We start from the raw sequence: 17,978 nt of genomic DNA, 5'->3' as shown, positions 1-17,978 counted from the left end.
ATATATATTATATAATACATAAAAATGTTTTAATATAAAACAACACCAAAAATTCTACCAGAATTTCCCTTACCTCCCCTCTTCATGTTTCGTTATCCAGCATACCCAATATTTCATAAGAACAGGATAATAGTTTCCCCATTTATATATCTATTGAATTGTGAGCACCAGCAGATGATTTCAGGTGCATTTTCCTGCTAAGCAATGTTCAAATAAAAAGAAGGTTATTAAGTTTTGAAAATTGATTAAAAGGAAGATATAAACTAAATTAAATATATTTTAATTTCCAAAAAGGAAATTTATATTCAGAAATGAGTAACAACAACAAGGAAAGACTCAACACATGGAAACAATTAATGCTGTTGAAAAACTGGGGTGTTGAGCTATGGGGAAATGGAAATTAATGTTCCACACATTTATTTTTGAAAAATGTTTGGTAGGACTTATCCCATTTATAGCAAGAGGAAAAGAGAACCTACACATTTCTGGCAAGAAAAGGGCTCCCCAAGTTGCAGATAATATTGATATTGGCTGTAAGACAGCAAAAATCACACACAAAGTCAAATACAATAGACACACGGAAACCTTGAGGAACATTACAATATTGCATGCAGGATCTTTCCATTTATAGGAGATTTTAATCAAGATTTTTGCTGTTGAAGGTAACCAAGCCAGCATTTTGGCTGCCAATTCAAGAAGCATACAGATTTTTTCTCTTAGTATACTTTAAGATAAAATTAAATTCTGGGAGATATGTAATCTTACGGTACGATTCCATTAGATTTGACAAATGCATCCACCCATGCAACCTACATACCTATCTATAGAATGTAACTGTCAACCTAGAATTTTCCCTTCAGCTTCTTCTCAGTCCAAGTGTCCCCCAGAGGCACAACTGCTCTGAATTTTTCTTCAACTTAGATTAGTTTTGTTTATGCTAGGAATTCACAAAAATGGGATCACATAGTGCATTCTCTTTTGTGTCTGGCTTCCACGCTCAGCATAATATCTGTGCAATCCCACCATGTTGCTGAGTGTGTAAGTCAGTCCTTGGTGTTCTTATTATTTAATATTACTCCATTTTGTGAATATACCACCATTTGCTGATCCATTTTAGTTTTAGGCTATTATGAATAAAGTTTCTGTGAACCCTTTTAACAGGTCATTTTGTAAACATGGATTTATATTTCCCTTGGCTAGATACCAAGAATTGCCAGGTCACACAGCAGAGTTTATTAACTTTATGAGAAAATATCAAAACTTTTTCCCAAAGTAGTTGTACAGTTTTACAGTTCCACCAGAAATATATTAGAGTTTGGTAACTCCCAGTCTTACCCATATTTAGTGTTACTCGTTGTTCAGTGGCACCTCGCTGAGGTTCAAGTGTGCCTTTGCCTGATGATTAATGGCGCTGAGAACTTGCCATGTGCTCATTGGCTGTTCATAGGTCATCCTTTGTTAGCATTACTATTGAAGATGCTTTCAGCATATCGATAAAAGTTTTGTTCTCTTCCTGATTTGTTAAAAGTTTCTATCATGAAGATGTATTGAACTGTTAGACATAGGTTTTTTTTTTGGAATTCATTAAGATACTATGTTTTTCTCTTTTACTCAATATAATTAATTTTATTGCTTGATTTTTAAAATACACAAAAGGACTTTTTTCTTGAGACAGAGGTCACATAGTCCTTTCTATGTATTTTTGGACTCAATTTGTTAATTTTTTTTTCAACCATGAGAATTTTTAACGGTACTAATATGTTCGAAAAATTAATTTAATCCTACCTACAAATTCTGCACCAACAAGATATCCTGTGCTCAGGATTTTACTTAAGGGAAAAGAAGGTCCACAAAAAATGAGTCCATACATGTTTATAGCAGCTTTTACAGTTCACTTGCGTGACTGATGTATAATAGTTACCAGTACTGTCTTGAGAAATGAGGTCTAATGAATATTCAAACTAAGTAAAAGATTCCCCTCAGTTACCGTATTCCTTTCACCATTAAGAAGACATAAACCGAGTTTTTGCTGAATATAGAAAAGGGTCATCATTTCGTGGTGTGTTCTAAGAATTCCAATACACTTTAGACAAGAGAAGTTGACCATGGAGGAATTCACTGTTGTGCACAGAATGTGATGCTGGAGCAACTCCGCTTAAAGGAGGGGCTTGCCCTGCTTCTACTGGCTTCAAGGCAGCTCAGGTGTTGATCCTTTGAAATGGATGCCTGAGTGGACGGCAGGGAACAGCCAGTCCTTAATATCTAGGCCCAACCCTGGGAAAAGGATCAATTTTTTAATATTTTGTTTAGGCTTTTTCTCCTAAGTTCATGCCTGGGGAGCTTTTAAAAACAAATTGTTGAAAATTGTTTTCAGAATTTCTGGTTTAGTATCTTTGAGGTGAGGCTAAAATTTTTTCTCTTTTTTCTTTTTTTATTGAAGTGTAGTTGACTTATATAATGTTGCATTAGTTTCTGGTATACAGCATAGTGGTTCAGTTATACACACATATATGTTCTTTTTCGTTATAGGTTATTGCAAGCTTTTGAATGTAGTTTCCAATAGGACCTTATATATCTATTCTGTATATAGTACCTTGTTTCAGCTAATCCCAAACTCCTAATTTATCCCTCCCCTCTTCCCCTTTGGGAACCAAAAGTTTACTTTCTATGTCTGTGAGCCTGTTTCTGTTCTGTAAATAAGTTCATTTGTGGCGTGTTTTTAGATTTCACATAAAAGTGATATCATATGATATTTGTCTTTCTCTGAGTTACTTCAGTTAGTAGGATAATCTCTAGATCCATCTATGTTGCTGCAAATGGCATTATTTTATCCTTTTTTATAACTGAGTAGTATTTCATTAAAAAGAAAGTCCAAAAAGATAAATGCTGGGGAGGGTGTGGAGAAAGGGGAACCCTTCTACACTGTTGGTGGGAATGTAATTTGGTGCAGCCATTATGGAAAACAGTATGGAAATTCCTGAAAAAACTAAAAATAGACCTACTATATGATCCCACAGTCCCACTCCTGGGCGTGTATCTGGAGAAAACTCCAGTTTGAAAAGATACATGCACCCCATGTTCATAGCAGCATTGTTTACTAGAATTTTGATTTTAATACAGAACTACATAATTTTGATAATCCCTGCATGGGGGCCAGACTTTGAAAACTATGGCTTTAAAAGATAGAGCTACTTAGATATTGTATTTCTTCTTGCATTCGTTTTTTAAAGTTTTTTTTAAAATTTTTTTCCCATTTCATCTAAGTTGTCAAATTTATTTAAATTAAATTGTTAATAATATCATCTTACTATGTTTGTGATACGTGTAGAATATTTAGTGATGTCTTCTCTGATATGATAAGGAGAATTTTATGTTTCTGTCTTTTTCTTAGTAATTCTTGTTAGAGACCCATCAATGTTTTATAATTTTCTAAAGACCTACATTTGTCTTTATTAATTTTCTCTATTGTTTTCCTATTCTATTGGCTTCTGATCTTAATTCTATGTTTCCTTCCATTTACTAATTTTGGGTTCATTTGTTCATCTTCTTAAGGTGAAAATTTAAGTTATTAATTCTAAAGCTTTTTTATTTTCTCATATAAGCATTTAAACTATTTTTACTAAGCATTGCTTGAAATGCATTCTGACAGGTTTAACATGTGTTTTTTCTATATCCTTTAGTTGATAATAATTTCTTGCTTTCCTCATTACTTTTCTGTTGGCCCATAAGTTATGTATATGTGTGCTGTTTAATTTCTGTGTGTAAGATATAGTGTTAGTTATCTTATTTTTCTAATGTTCAGATTTAATTTTATTGAGGTCAGTAAATAAATTCAGTAAGAAAACAATTTTTTTTCTAGTTTATTGGGACTTTATATGACCCAGCATGTTGTCTATCTTGGTGAAGATTCCAAATGAAGTTAAAGAGAATGTGAATTATGCAATTGTTGGATATAGCTTGCTGTAAATGTCAGAACAGTGGTGACTGACAGTGTTAAAATGTTTTATAGCCTTAGTGATTTTTTTGGTCTAGTTTTTGAATTTGCTTGTTTGTTTTTAATGCTATGAGAAGAGAGTTAAAGTTCTCAAATCTGGTTGTGGATTTGTTTATTGCTTCCTTTAATTTGGTGCATACCAACAGATGCGTTCTTGTTTTTCCAGTGAATGGATCCTTTTATCATTAAGGGATACATCTACAGTCCTCTGGTAATACTCTTTGTCTTAAAGCCTATTTTAAGTAATATTTATATGAGCACGTCAGCTTCCTTGTAATTAGTGTTAGTACATTATATATTTTTCCATTATCTTTCCCTTTATTGTATTATTAGGCAACAATTTAACCTTAGTTTCTATCCTAGATGTGTATATATATATATATATATATATATATATAGACTTTCTTACATCTATATGCTTGGACATAATCTTTTATAGAGTAGAATATGCTTCCAACATCATTTTAGAATAATCACAATGATTGTATTAGAATGCATTCCTACTTATCATCAATCCTTATTCTATAAGGATTTACAGATCATTAGAATGTGTTTAGTACTGGTCCTATCAGTTAAACTCTATTGAGTATTTGTGATACTAGGTGCTGTTTGAAAAATGTGAGTAATAAATATTTAATCCTTTTTCAGCTCTATTAAGTAAGAACTATAATTTCCCCTAATTTTCAGTTGAGGAAACTGAGGCGTAGAGAGGCTTAAGAAACATGCCCAAGGTCACACATTGGGAAACAGCACAGCAGGCTTTGAACTCAGACATTCTGGCTTTAGAACTTTCAGTCAAGACTTGGGCCCCAAATTGCATACATTTGTTATGAATAAGGAAGGATGGAGACGTAGACCAAACAGAAGGGAAGACAGAGAAGAGAAGGGATGGAAGGAAACCAACACAGCGGAGAGTGAGGTAGGAGGGAACTGTCAACAGCTCCAAATGCAACAGAGACATTAATCAAATAGCAACAGAACACAATCATTGGACTTGGCAATACAATGGTGACTTTCATTAGAAGGTCTCAGCCTGGTCCAGGATGCAGATGTACATGATGGAGGAACGAGAAATAAAGTAGAGGTGTCGAAAGCAGGCTTCTGAGAAGCTGGTGTGGAAATGTGTTTCAGGATGAGTGGAGGTGGGAAAGGGCATTGTGGTTTGTGATCTTTTTGTTTGGGGGTGACATGACGTGTCTGTTTCATGTTTGACAATGAAAGGAATGTGAGCGTGTTTATGGACAGACAAAATGGAGTCAGCAGAGCGGGAAAGATTTGTGCGTAAGCCCAATTACAAAATAATTGAGAAGACCACCAGAGCTGCCTAAAACAAAGAGAACACAACAGAGGGCTGTGCATATTGGAGGGGCTGGGGTGTGAAACCACCTCACCTGCTTTCTGCGGGATTCTCGCAGGCCACCTTGCCCTGGCGTTCCAGACAGACCCCTATTCCACAGTAAAATGCTAGAGGCACACGGGAATCTTTTTCTCTGACAGAGCCATCTGCTGATGAATTAAGTGTGAATGAATCAGATACAGATGGGCTGAATTTTACTGAAAATAAACATGAATTACAAAATTGGAAGAGGAAAAAAAATGCCTAAGGAAAAATCACTTTGCGCCAACTGAAAATTGTTTGGAAGGTTAATTTTTCACACTGGCTCAATATTCCCATCCATTGCTTTGCCCTCCTTTAACTTGCTCCCAGTTTGTCTACATCAATGACATTGTCAGTCCTTTGGGATCTTTGGAACAGTTCTGGGGAAATCGTGGAGGCAGGAGCTAATGGGAAACAGTGATATAAGATGTGTGTAGGCATGTATTAGTCAGCGTGGGGCCTGCGGGGATGCTGGTGAGAAATGATTCTGGCATGCCTCAGGGTTGTCCTTTCTCCTTAGCTAGACAGTCTCGGACGTGGCAACATATCAGAACGGAAAAGTCCATGAGCTTCAGAGTCAGGCTGACCTGGTTTGGAATCCTGGAAACACCGTATATGAGCCCTGTGCCCTTAACCAAGTGACTTTACCCAATAAGCCTAAGTTGCATTATCTGGAAAATGCAAATAACAAGTGATATCTACACATATTAGGCTTCAGTGGGGATGTGCATTCAGAAAACAAGCAGAAAGTGACTGACAAAGTCTATGCATCCAGAAAATGTACACCAGTTTCCTGCAGAGGGGATTATAGAGATCTCCAAAGTCATGTAAAAAGTGACTTTGTACCGCAATTCATCCTATTCTTAAAAGGCCTGTTCCGAGGGCTAAATGAGAGAACATAGAGGGAAGACCTTGACATTCAGTAAATGGCTTTGGTATGACAGTATCAATAACCCAACGAGAAAACGCTAACTGGAAGTGGCCACGTGACTAGGGTCCAGCCAGTCAGACGTAAGCAGAGCTGTCGGTAGAGTTTTGGAGAATGGTTTTTAAAAGGAGTTCACTCAGCCAGCACATACCTTTTATTAATGCCCTTCCTCTTCTTGTCTAGACCATGACTGTGTTACTGGAAGTGGTTCAACCATTTTGGTAGCAAACACACGCTAAGGTAGGGTTGAGGGGAAAAGACAGTAGGGGCCTGGGTTCCTACTGGTGTCTGGAACAGGATTGCTGACCTCTGGATTTATTGTTATAGATGAATAACAAAATCCCTGATTTATCTGTGACATGTGGTTTTGGCTTTCTCTTACCAGAAGCCAAAGCAATCATTAATATGTGAGCTTATAGAACATCATAGAAAACGTTGAGTTCAAAACACTATAGGATTAATACTATATGGGGGTTACTTTTACGTGGAATCTAAAAAAAGCAAAATTCATAGAAACAGAGTAGTTTCCAGGGACTGGATGTGGGAGAAATTGAAAGAGTTTGATCGAAGTGTACACCCTCCTAATTATAAGATGAATGAGTTCTGGGAATCTAATGTACTGCATGGTGATTATGGTTAATAATACTGTATTATATACTTTAAAGCTTCTAAGAGAGTAGATCTTAAATGTTCTCACCACAAAAAAGAAATAATAATTGTGTAATATGATGGAGGTGTTAGTTAACATTATGGTGGTAATCACTTTGTAACGTGTAAGTGTGTCAAAATAACTACATCTCAAAGCTGGAAAGAAAAAGAAAGCAAAGGGAAAAATCCTATAAGATACATTTCACTCTGCATATGGGGAGTCACCTTCTAGGAGCCTGAAGTAAGTTGTTTCTGATGGCTGGATACGGGAAATGAAGATCCAATGCTGTTAGACCCAGGCTGGCTGAGAAGTGAGTGGACTGGGAGCCAGGGAGAGTGAGTAATGGTCAGGCACTAGGGGCTGGTGTTGGATCTGATTATGAGAAGAAGGCTATCCATCCACTGGGTCTGGAGGGAGATGTGATGGTAGGACCGATGGGTGACTGAGCATGTAGAGTGGTACGGCGTCAGAAGTATCAGATGAGGATGACCTCCAGTGCCAAGAAAACTGGGAGAGACAGGATACTAGCCAAGAGCTCTCACTTACTCAGAGTCTACACAGTTGAGCAACTTTCATAGAGGCCACATGGTATAACATGAGTCAGGGCATGTTGTTGTGGGGAGAGTGCAGACCCTGAAGGGTATTCTGGACCAGGTTTGAACTCTGGCTTATCCAGCTACCCACGGTACCAAGTGATAGCATCTCTGTATTCTAGTCTTCTAATCTTTCAATTGACGTAACAATAGCTATTTTAGTGGGTCATTGACAGGATTATAGAACATGTATATATGTGCCTACTGTAGGGCTAATAAATCTTAGTCGTTATTATTTTCATTCCTTATTTCAGCAACAACCCTAAGTGCCCAATGTATGCAGCCACCTTAGGAGATGCTACAGCAGTACGGAATGCATTCTTTGCTTTCAGGTAGTGTGGAAGTAGCCACATTCTCTTAAAAATTAGAGACACTTATCTTTTAAAATTAAATTCTGGTCAAGTCATTCTTCTTCTTACATCCTTTCTGGGGTTCCTATTGTTCCTAGAATAGAAACGTGAAATCTTTACTATGACATGCAAGATCATGTATGATGTTATGTTGCCTCTGCTTAAACAAAAAAATCAATCTAATCTCAAGCTACCCTTTACTATCTTGACTCCAGCCACTTGGTTTTTAATATATATGTCATGTTTACAGTTATCTGATTGTCTATCTCCTTTGTTAGATCTAAGCTCTTGGGTGAGAAGTCTTACCTGTCTTGCCTGCCAAAATCTTAAAACTGAGCAGAATTCCTAACACTTAGGAGATAGTCAGTAAAAAGGTTTTAAATAAATGGAAGAATGAATGACAACTGAGAGATACTGTGTCAGATAGAGTTATCCCCGAGCAAGCGGAGCATGGAGAGGGAAATGGCCACTCCACACGGAGAGGGGGAAACAGGTAGTCCTTCACGGAGAACAGGACAGTCAAGCTTGCTTTAAAGCTCGCTGCAGAAGAGTTATCCAAGCAGAGAAGCGTTTTGGTAGAAAAAAATCCAAGAAGCTACTAATTGTTCAGGTCTCATTTTTTTCGTCTGTAAAGGAATATTTGATCCCTACCATACTAGAGAGAGGTTATGGGTATCGACTGAGATACAGGATGAAAAATTTTCCACCCAATGTATATAAGGTATTATGATGAGTATCTACTTTTCTCAGAGACCCTCCTTTATGTTATGGGGATCTTAAAAAATTTTAAGTCTGAATAATAATAATAACAACAACAACAATTGCTCTTTGTCGATTGTTGATTGTGGACCTAGCACCTGATATGCAGTGTATTACTTCAATTCTACAACACACCCTCAGAGTAGCTAGTATTGTCTTCATTTTTAAAGATAGAAAAACTGCTTTCTAGGGAGTTCAGTTGATCTATGCAACATCACAGCGTAGTAAGGAATTCACCTTATGGTGAATTTTCAACAGAATGGCTAGAGATAGAGTTATTCAACAAGCATGATTCAGTGTCTAGAGTGGAGCCGTCCATTGTTCTCTGTGCTGGGGATGCAACGTATAATAAAGACAGAACAAAATTCTGCTTCCACGGAGCATACAGTCCACTGGGGTAAAGCATATATTGCAGTTATCTGGCTGGGGCTGACTGGAGCCACACGGTGAGGGCGGGCATCTCTTCTCTGCACTGATGGGTATCCCTCCAGATTGATGGCCACTCATTTCAACCTCATGACTGTCTTGCTACTTCACCTTGGTAATTAATCTCCTCCTCTCAGGAAACCAGGGTCAGTAGGAATAGGGAGGAATCGGAGAACAACACGGCCAGTGGGGGAGACCATTAGTGGGGTGACATGAGCACTTCTCCGGTTGTATGGTCCAGACCAGAGAGCAGAGCCGGGCTGGCGTTGGACCCAGGGACTTGTTCACCTCAGCCTGGGACACACTGGTACTCAACACAGACTGTGAGATGTCTCCGTAAGACATGAGACCAGTGATGTGCTTGATGGTGCACTTTTCTTCCCAACTCCACATTGAATAAAATAGACCACATAAATTAGCAAATACTGTATAAACTAGACTGACACCACCAGCACCCTGAGCCGGTTGTTAAATCCTGATCAGCGCACCGCTGGTGTAGCATCTCTCTCTGAGTCACAGTTTCTCCATCTGTGAATGCAATAGAAGGATGAAATAATGGTAAAACCTGTAGGAGCCTGGGTGATGTATTGGGGAAACCATGGTTTGGAGCAGCACAGACTTAGATTAAATTTTAGATGCTGGCCATGTGTTAATAGTGGGCATTCAGATAGTTATTTACCTCTCTGAGCCTCAGTTCCCTCCTGTGTAGAATGAGGCTACCAATTCCTACATCATGAGGTTTTTCTGTGCATCAAATGTAATAAAACTTATAAAACCTGGGATGTATAGAAGCTAGTAAGTGTTAAACTTTCCTTATTCCTATCACCTCCATGAACTATGAATAAAAAAGGAATGAATATATGAATACTCTTTCTTTTTTTCAGAATTACTTTGCCTCTCTGCCTTAATCAGTTTTAATTTCCTGGTATTATTTAATAAATATCCATTATTTACCACTTTTAAAAAATTATTATATGCTCTAAATTCTTGTTCTACAACTATAATATTTTTAAAGGATCTTCTAAACACAACAGTCTGAAGCCAGTTTCTTTTGGAAGGGACAAGTGAACGTGCATTTATTCAACCGCTATTCGGTAGCAGGCATTGTGTCGGCATGCGGCGTGTTTTGTTCATTAAGCCTTCCAATAGGAAAAGAGTGGCGTCTACCTTTCAGAGAGAGACTCTCTTTGGGCATCTGCAGAAGCCTGGTTGAACCACCAGGGGGCAGTAAATAGCTGCGATTCAGAAATTTGAAAACTCCAAGTACCCGCTGTCAGATGACTGCATGTCTCTGGGGATACAACACGCTAGCGTATGTTGGTAAGTCTTCCCTGGCCAAGATGTCACCTGAGGGTAAATGGTGAAGGTAGGGACCCGTGAGCCGGAATGATGTCACCCCTATTTATAAGCATGTAGCACAGAAGAACGTCAAGGAATTGAGTAAACAGGGATATAGTTTTCCAAGTGAGCATGGAGATAATATATCCATGCCCCTGGTTGGTGGAGAAGGGGAGACTGAGGCCCAAAGAGAGGGAGATTTATTCAAGGGCATCCAGTGAGTTGGCAGCAGAACCCAGTGGACACCATGTTCACATGAACCCACTTGTTGACAAGCAGGTACATACGTGTGAGATGTTTGGGTATCGCTTATATCTGGTGTTATCAAAGACGAAACTTCAGCTTCATGGTGGGTCTTTCCATCCTGGGACTTCGTAGAGGTCTTTTCATATTTCACATAGTACTTCCATTTGCATTGTTATTAGACAATTCTGGGTTTATTGCTTCTCAATAGAAGACAACCAGGAATCCAGGTAACATGAAAGTGGGCTTATTAAAGTCCAAAAAGACTCAAATGTCTTTTTCAGAAATATAATTCTAGTAGCCACATGTAAAGGATCTTTCTCATTTTGAATAGGTACCCAGAAAGGACTCTAGGAGGAAGTCAATGCGTTCATTCGTTCTTCTTCCTTTCATTAAATAAGAAGTAAATGACTGGAGTCCAACTCTGCTTCAGGATCTAGATTAGAAACTGTGAGAATGAATAGAAATGAGAAGTAATGCTTCATGGCTGTCCATGAGATACAGTTCCACAGTCTAGTGGCACTAGAAACCAGATAACTGCAATACAGAATCATAAATTTAATTGTGACAGGATACATGCCAGAGATTATTTTTGTTTTTCTTTCTCTTCCTAAGTAAGGTACCTGCCAGGAATCCACTGTCAATTCATCAAGCGTAGTCTCTCTTTAAAGGGGGCATGAGCATAGTAGGGTACCTTGCAGCTACAGATGCACACATAGATACATTGGAATCACTTGATGGGTTTCAGGAAAGGTCAGTCACTCTTGAGTCACTGAGGTTAGAATCTCCCAAAAGGGAGGTAGAAACTAAAGGCACATCTCTTGGAACTTCATCATACAGAGGAAGAACAATCCAATCCCACATGCATGAAAAATCTGCCAACCTTTTAAGTTGATTCCCAGGAAGAGAAGGGCACAGGGATTCTAAGTTGGTGACAGGTCAGATTCCATAATCAGTTTGATCGGAATTTTTACATGCAGCTGATAACCTGAGAAAGGCTGGGTATGTGCTCGAAAGAACTGAACGTGAGGGCTTTCAAACGAAGAGCTCAACCGTGGGACCCTTAGCCCAGCTTAGTTCAGAGGATGTGAGCATGTCCTCCCTTGAAGAGTCATAGCAGGTGGCACAGCGATTGGACAAGGGAGGCTTTGTGGAAGAACGAGCCAGCGTGGCATGTCAGAGTGGGGCTTAGAGACTTCCGGAGGGATAGATTTGGCAGCTTTAAAAGAAATGGCAAAAATGTTTGCATTTGATGCCACTCCTCTTACTTTATTTTACAAGTTAAACTGGCTTGACTCTGGATTTTATAAGCCCAGGTTTTGTTTGTTGCTTGTTTATCTTTAACAGTTTTTTGGGAGAGGGTTTTCTACAAAATTGTTACCGTATAATAATGAAATAATGGAGTGATACACAGCAATGAAGCAAATGGGACCCTGAGAGATTAATTAAAGATATAAAACGCATGTGACCATTTTTTACTCTGAGTGCAAGAAACAAGTTGTAGAGGTTAAAATGATATTGAAGATGCAGTTTGCCGTGGACGTATAGAGGAGGGATCCCAACTCTGACTGCACCACGTTTCAGAAAAGCCTTCCCAAGGAGAAAGGCCTGAAAATAAGTGCAGGTGGACTCAGGAAAATGTTTGAAAGGGGAAGTTTGGGCAGCGGGAAAAACCTTCCCATCTATGCAAAAGCATAGATGCCGAAAATCATATCCAAGCTCAAGTCTTCTCAATTAACCTTGCATTGCTGAGGGGATCAAACTTACAGACAAGGAGAGGGTATCATTTTATTTTGTTTGTTCACTTTGTTTTGATATTGGCATACCAGGTTTGGAATTCTGTACGGCCAGAGGATGGGGTTCATGAGCAGAATGAACAGAAGAGGCCACTGGCCTTGCTCAGTGGGTTAAAGAGTCAGAGGTTATCTTCCAGACTGTGGGAAACACTGTCAGAGAAAGAACCTCTTGGCTTCTGGAATAAAACCTCCCAGAATGTGGGGACATGGGTTAGTATCTCCATCCTGAGGTGGAGACCTGAAAGGAAAGGGGTCGAGATTGCACTGTCATTTCCCTGTTGCTATTGATTTGCTCCCTATCATTATCCAAGAGGTACACAGGGCAGGGCTCTTGTCCTTTGATGGGGAGGAGTGTGCGCCCCAGAACACAAGATGCCCATTAGAGAGGGACAGAGCCCGGCCTCACCCAGCAGCCGCGGGTGAGAAAAGTGGGTGGTGCCCTGCTCAGGCTTTCCATCATCTCCCCTCTCTTCACCTTATTGCTTTCTTTAACCCAGCTTTGTTACAGCATCTGCCTTCAGGCAATACCCCCCCCCCGCTTCATCTCCTGATCCTCACCCCATGCCACCCTCTCCTGCTATCTAAGTCACAGTGAATGACTGTATTATTTGCAGCCATCATGGGCACTCTTAAATCCAGCCCTCCAATCTTAGCACAGCCTCAGCCTTTTCTCTTCATCCAAAAAACAATTCTTTCCATTCCCATTCCCGTCCCCATTACTAAAGAATTCCCATTATTTTCTCAGGGCTTGGCTAACATGTCACCTCCTCCAGAAATCCTTCCCTGACTGATCAGATGGTGTTTGCTTCTGTGTCCTTCCTGAGCTTTCATCGCACATTTACTTCTTCCACAGCACCTGTAACCATGTTTCGGAATTGCCTGGCTGTTGGCCTGTCTTTTCCATCAGGGAAATAGACTCTAGCAACTAGTACAAAGGGTTATCTTATTCTCCGTTTTCTCTCCAGCATCAAGTGTGGTGTTTGATAATTATGCATGTTCAAAAAATATTGATCAAATGAGTATGTAAATGAATGACTAAACAAACTAGTGCAGAAGACTTGCAAGAATTTGAAGGGGGGGTGGTGAGGAGAAATGTAACAATGTTCTGGTATAACACATGCCTATGTTTCCGTGGTGGCTTGGGGCTCCTCTGTTCTGTCTCTCATAGCCATATTCCCACATTCTGCCCTTGCTCAAGGGGTCAAGCAAGGTCTACTCAAGAAAGGAGCCCATTTTCCTTTGAAGAGTGTTCCCTGCTTCTGTTTTGCATTCTTTTGCCTCTGATGTTGTCAGTGAAGCCAGGAGCTTCTGGGATCTCTATTAGCACCAGGCTGTGTGAACAGACTCCAGGCCAGAGTTGCAACTGGGAAGAATGCCCACGGTATGAACGGAGTTGTTCTGAAAGCCTGTGGAGAGAGCAAGCAGGGTGGTCAGGGGAATGAATGAGAGCTGAAGATGTGTTGGGACCCTCAAAGACAAGGGGACACTGTAGAAGAGTGAGCTTAAAATGTGGAGGCACAAACCCCATAGTGAGAATGCAAGTCTGCACTAGCCTTGGGTAAGACCTTGGGCAAGGGCTTTACCTTTTCTAACTCCAGCTTCTTGTCTGTTACATTAGACTAACGTCAGTACCCGATGCTGAGGCCTGTTCTAAAGACGAGATGAAATGTTTCTCATGGGCTTCTTCAATGAGTGCTGAGTAGCAGGCTTTGTCTGTCTGTCTGTCTCTCCCTGTCAGGGTTCTCCAGAGAAGTAGAACCAATATGATGGAAAGAGAGAGCACACATGTGTGCATGATTGATTGGTTTTAAGGAACCAGCTTATGCCATTGTGGTGGCTGACAAGTCTAAAATCTGAAGAGTAGGCTGGCAGGCTAGAGACCCAGGGAAAAGCTGTTGGTGAAGCTCCAGTCCAAAGGCAACCTGCTGGCAGATTTCTCTCTGCTTTGGGAAGGGGTAGTCTTTTTCCTTAAGGTCTTCAATTGATTAGACAAGGCCCACCTACATGAAGGAGGGTAATCTGCTTTACTCAAAGTACTGATTTAAATATTAATCTCATCTAAAAATACCTTCATAAAAATATCTAGAGTAATGTTTGATCAAATATCTGCATACTGTGGCCTAGCCAAATTGACAGATAAAATTAACCATCATTCTATCTGTCAATTTATTGCATTAAATTTGTGAATGAATGAGGGATTCCCCATCCTTTAAATATAATATGAGCCCACAATTCTTAAAATTAACGCAGCATCAGGGGCCTTCGTTCCATCTTGATCTTCCACTATCGATGTCTAGGAAACAGTGACGTAAGTCTCCAAGGCAGTGCCAAAAACCTGCTGTATTAAAGGGTTCTATGTGTGACCAGTTCTCTGCATCCAAAAGATGCACATCAAAATCCAACATTTCACCTGGTTTTCTGGAAATGTGGACAAGTAGCAGCCCACACAACAACTGTGCCAACTGAGGGATATCTGCTACCAAAATTGGTGATAACAGAGAAACCCTGATTATTTATCCTTCTCACCCCACCTTCATCCATCCCATAGACAGCCAGGTCTAGTGAGACAGGGAAATCAGACACGTGTGCAGTTACCATGACTGCCAGCTGGGAAGCCTGGATACAAGACAAGCCCAGGCTCCCTCTGTGCTGGCACATCAGTTTCCAGAGGTACAATAAAGAGATTATTCATGTGGTGAGCCTCGTTTAGGATCAGTGCCGGAGGAGTGACCCCGGGTTGACGATTCCTCTCGGGCTTTGATCCAGCAGCACACAGCTCATTTCTCCTCTCTCTATGGATATAATGGGGCCATACTCGACTTCCTAGCCAACCAAATGGGAGCATGCCAGGCTTTCTGTAAATCCTGCTAAAGAGGTATTTGCATCAGACAAGAGACATTCCTTAGATCTAGACATCAGGTGTGAAACTGACAAAGTCTTTGTTCTTAGCTCTTTGGGTTATTATTGTATGAACATAAACTAAGACATCATCTGCACAGGAGGTATAATGTGCACTGAGCATACTGTACTATGATGTCCATATTTTTCTCCTACCCAGTTTGTACAACCCTCTTTGTCTGGTAATAGCATCCCCCTTCCTATGGTAAAATCGTCCTTCAATCTATAAGGTCCTGGTGGGAGAAGAACGCGTGTCATTCTTTTGGATTCCACTTACACAACCACAACCACTTACAGATCTAGGTTGGGCCGGGAAAAATACTGGATCTCACTGAACAGAGATTGTCCCAAGGATGGTGTGTGTGTGTGTGTGTGTGTGTGGCGAGGTGAGGGAAGAAAGAAAGAAAGAAGGAGGAAGAGGAGGAGGAGAAGGAAGAGGGAGGCGAAAAACAAGAGGAGGGAGAAGGAAACTGTTTAAGACTTTTACCCAATAGGATCTACCATAACTGAAATCAGTCCCACTCCCTGGACAGCACAGATTGTGTGTGTGTGTGTGTGTGTGTGTGTGTGTGTGTGTGTGTTGGGATTACAGATAATTTGTGTTTTCTGTGGGTCTTTAAATTTATTTTTTCTAAATATAAAGAGAAAAAATGCAAACAATAGGAAAAAAAAGAATAAAATAAATACATTCCAACAGAAGGAGTTCAACGTTGCAATTCAATAAATGCTATTTATAGTATGCAGTTAATGATACCAATTAATAATAATGATAATAATAAGTAACAGTAGCAGGAAGAAATCTCCCAAACATAACGCTGAGCTAAGGAAGCCAGACCCCCAAAAAGTGCATGCTAGCTGATTGCATCAATATGAAGTTCAACAACAGACGAAATGAATCTCTTGGAAGCTGTGGTATCAAAAGTGAGGAGGGTGGCTGTCCTGGTGGAGGTCCTGGAGGGGCAGAAGAGGAAGGCTTCTGTGTAGATGGCAATGTTCTGTTTCTCATTTGGTTGCTGGTTACACATGTGTGTTCCACTTGTGAAAATTTATGGAGACATGCACTTGTGATTTGTATACTTTTCCTTATGTATGTTGTAATTCAGTGGAATGTGAAGAAACTTTTTTTTTTAGACAAACCTTGTCCTGAATCACCTATTTCAGTTGTTCAGGAGTGACAGCTAAGTTGTTCTGAGTTATCCTTGCTCTGGAGTGCTCAGGGGGCCTATCTCGTAAATTTGTTATGAAATAATTCATATCATCTTTTTTTTTAAATTCCAAACCAGCCCCTACTGGTCTGAAAATTAATGACTTTTGCACTTGCATTATTTCATGCTTTTTTTTGCAATTCTTGGCAGAACGCTTCTGAACCCACCCTTATCAAAAATTACTGTGGCATTAAAGTCATGGTTTTTCTGGGTCTTATCCATGATCCAGGTTCTGAAATGGTAAAGAGAAACCAGCTCTTCTTTCTCTGAATTGGTAACATGGGCATGCCTGATGGTTTATGAAAGGAGAGAGAAATAATTACTATGCAGCTCTTTAGCTTACAAAAAATTCAAACTGAAATTCACATGTGTAAAATGTTCCCAGATTTTAAATGTAATAGATGTAAATGTAACTAGTACAACAAAATATTATTGTTTTAACAACCAGCACCAGTTTCCTCTTTGGGAGCAAATTGCCTTTTATCGGGCAAAAGTTCTTTAATACGTGACTGTGATAGAAATTGACGTCTCAAGGACCTCGATCTTGGCTGATTGCAGGAGAAAAAAGGCAAAGTAGCTCTTCATAAGAATGGGAGAGGAGTGGATTTGTGGTTCTTTGAAGAAAGGGAAGATAAGAGAGTGAAGGGAGTTCAGGAAAGATGAGGGGAAGTCTTTGCTGGTGTAGAAGATTTTTAAAACAAGCGTACTGCTGTATCTCATTTCACTGCTTGAACTACTCTGATACGAACTCTAACTCTAAACTCTGCTGAGTCAACGGCTGTCTTGTGTGAATGGGGTTTTATGGAACCTAAAGACAGGGCTATGTTTTTCACCAAGCCTGACATTGTGCATGTTATCAGAGAAACAGGAACCAGAAAAAGAAGGCGCTCAGGAGGCAGAAAAGCCCTGAGAAGTGAGCTGAGTGTCTGTTGAATACTTGATTAAGCCTTTGACTTCCATGGAAGTGCACAGCTCATGGAATCAGGGAGGAGGAAGGATGGGGTTCAGGCAGGAGATCCCAGTGACAGCTGCGTTACACGAATGTAAAACTGAGTTACCTCGAAATCATGCTTCTCACCACACTGTGGATGGAGTTTTGCTGTACTTTTGAATATATATGTGCAGCATCTCAATGGTCCCCAACACTTTTGCAGAAAGGAGAGTTGTGCTTCCTTTCATGAAGGCAAATGACTCATCACAGGTTGGAGAGTTGACAGTGTGCACCACACCTTGTACTAGGTGCTGGGGACACAGTGTTGAACAAATCAGACATGGCTCTGGCTTACGGTCTAGCAGAGGCAACAGAAATGAAAGAAATTATGACCCAAGTGCAATGTCCTATTAAGGAAGTCAAGATCCTACAAAAGTCTGTAATAGGAAGTGCAAACTTCATCTGGAAAAAAAATCACAACATCTCAGGG

General features: G+C 40.0%; 1 long non-coding RNA gene across 13 annotated transcripts in view; it reads left to right on the top strand.

The window, feature by feature from the left end:
• LOC140696136 (uncharacterized) overlaps positions 1–17,978 on the top strand; it is a 330,303-nt gene that overhangs the window by 205,336 nt on the left and 106,989 nt on the right. The window contains exon 4 of one of the 13 annotated variants that reach the window (XR_012072214.1): positions 7,797–7,874. The exons of the other annotated variants lie outside the window; for them this stretch is intronic. This is a non-coding gene — a long non-coding RNA (uncharacterized lncRNA). The remainder of the gene's footprint in view (positions 1–7,796; positions 7,875–17,978) is intronic. 13 annotated transcript variants of the gene reach the window in all.

Source organism: Vicugna pacos, chromosome 4 (assembly GCF_048564905.1).
Source record: "Vicugna pacos chromosome 4, VicPac4, whole genome shotgun sequence".
NCBI classification, from domain to species: Eukaryota; Metazoa; Chordata; class Mammalia; order Artiodactyla; family Camelidae; genus Vicugna; species Vicugna pacos.
This window is presented reverse-complemented; position numbering and strand designations above follow the sequence as displayed.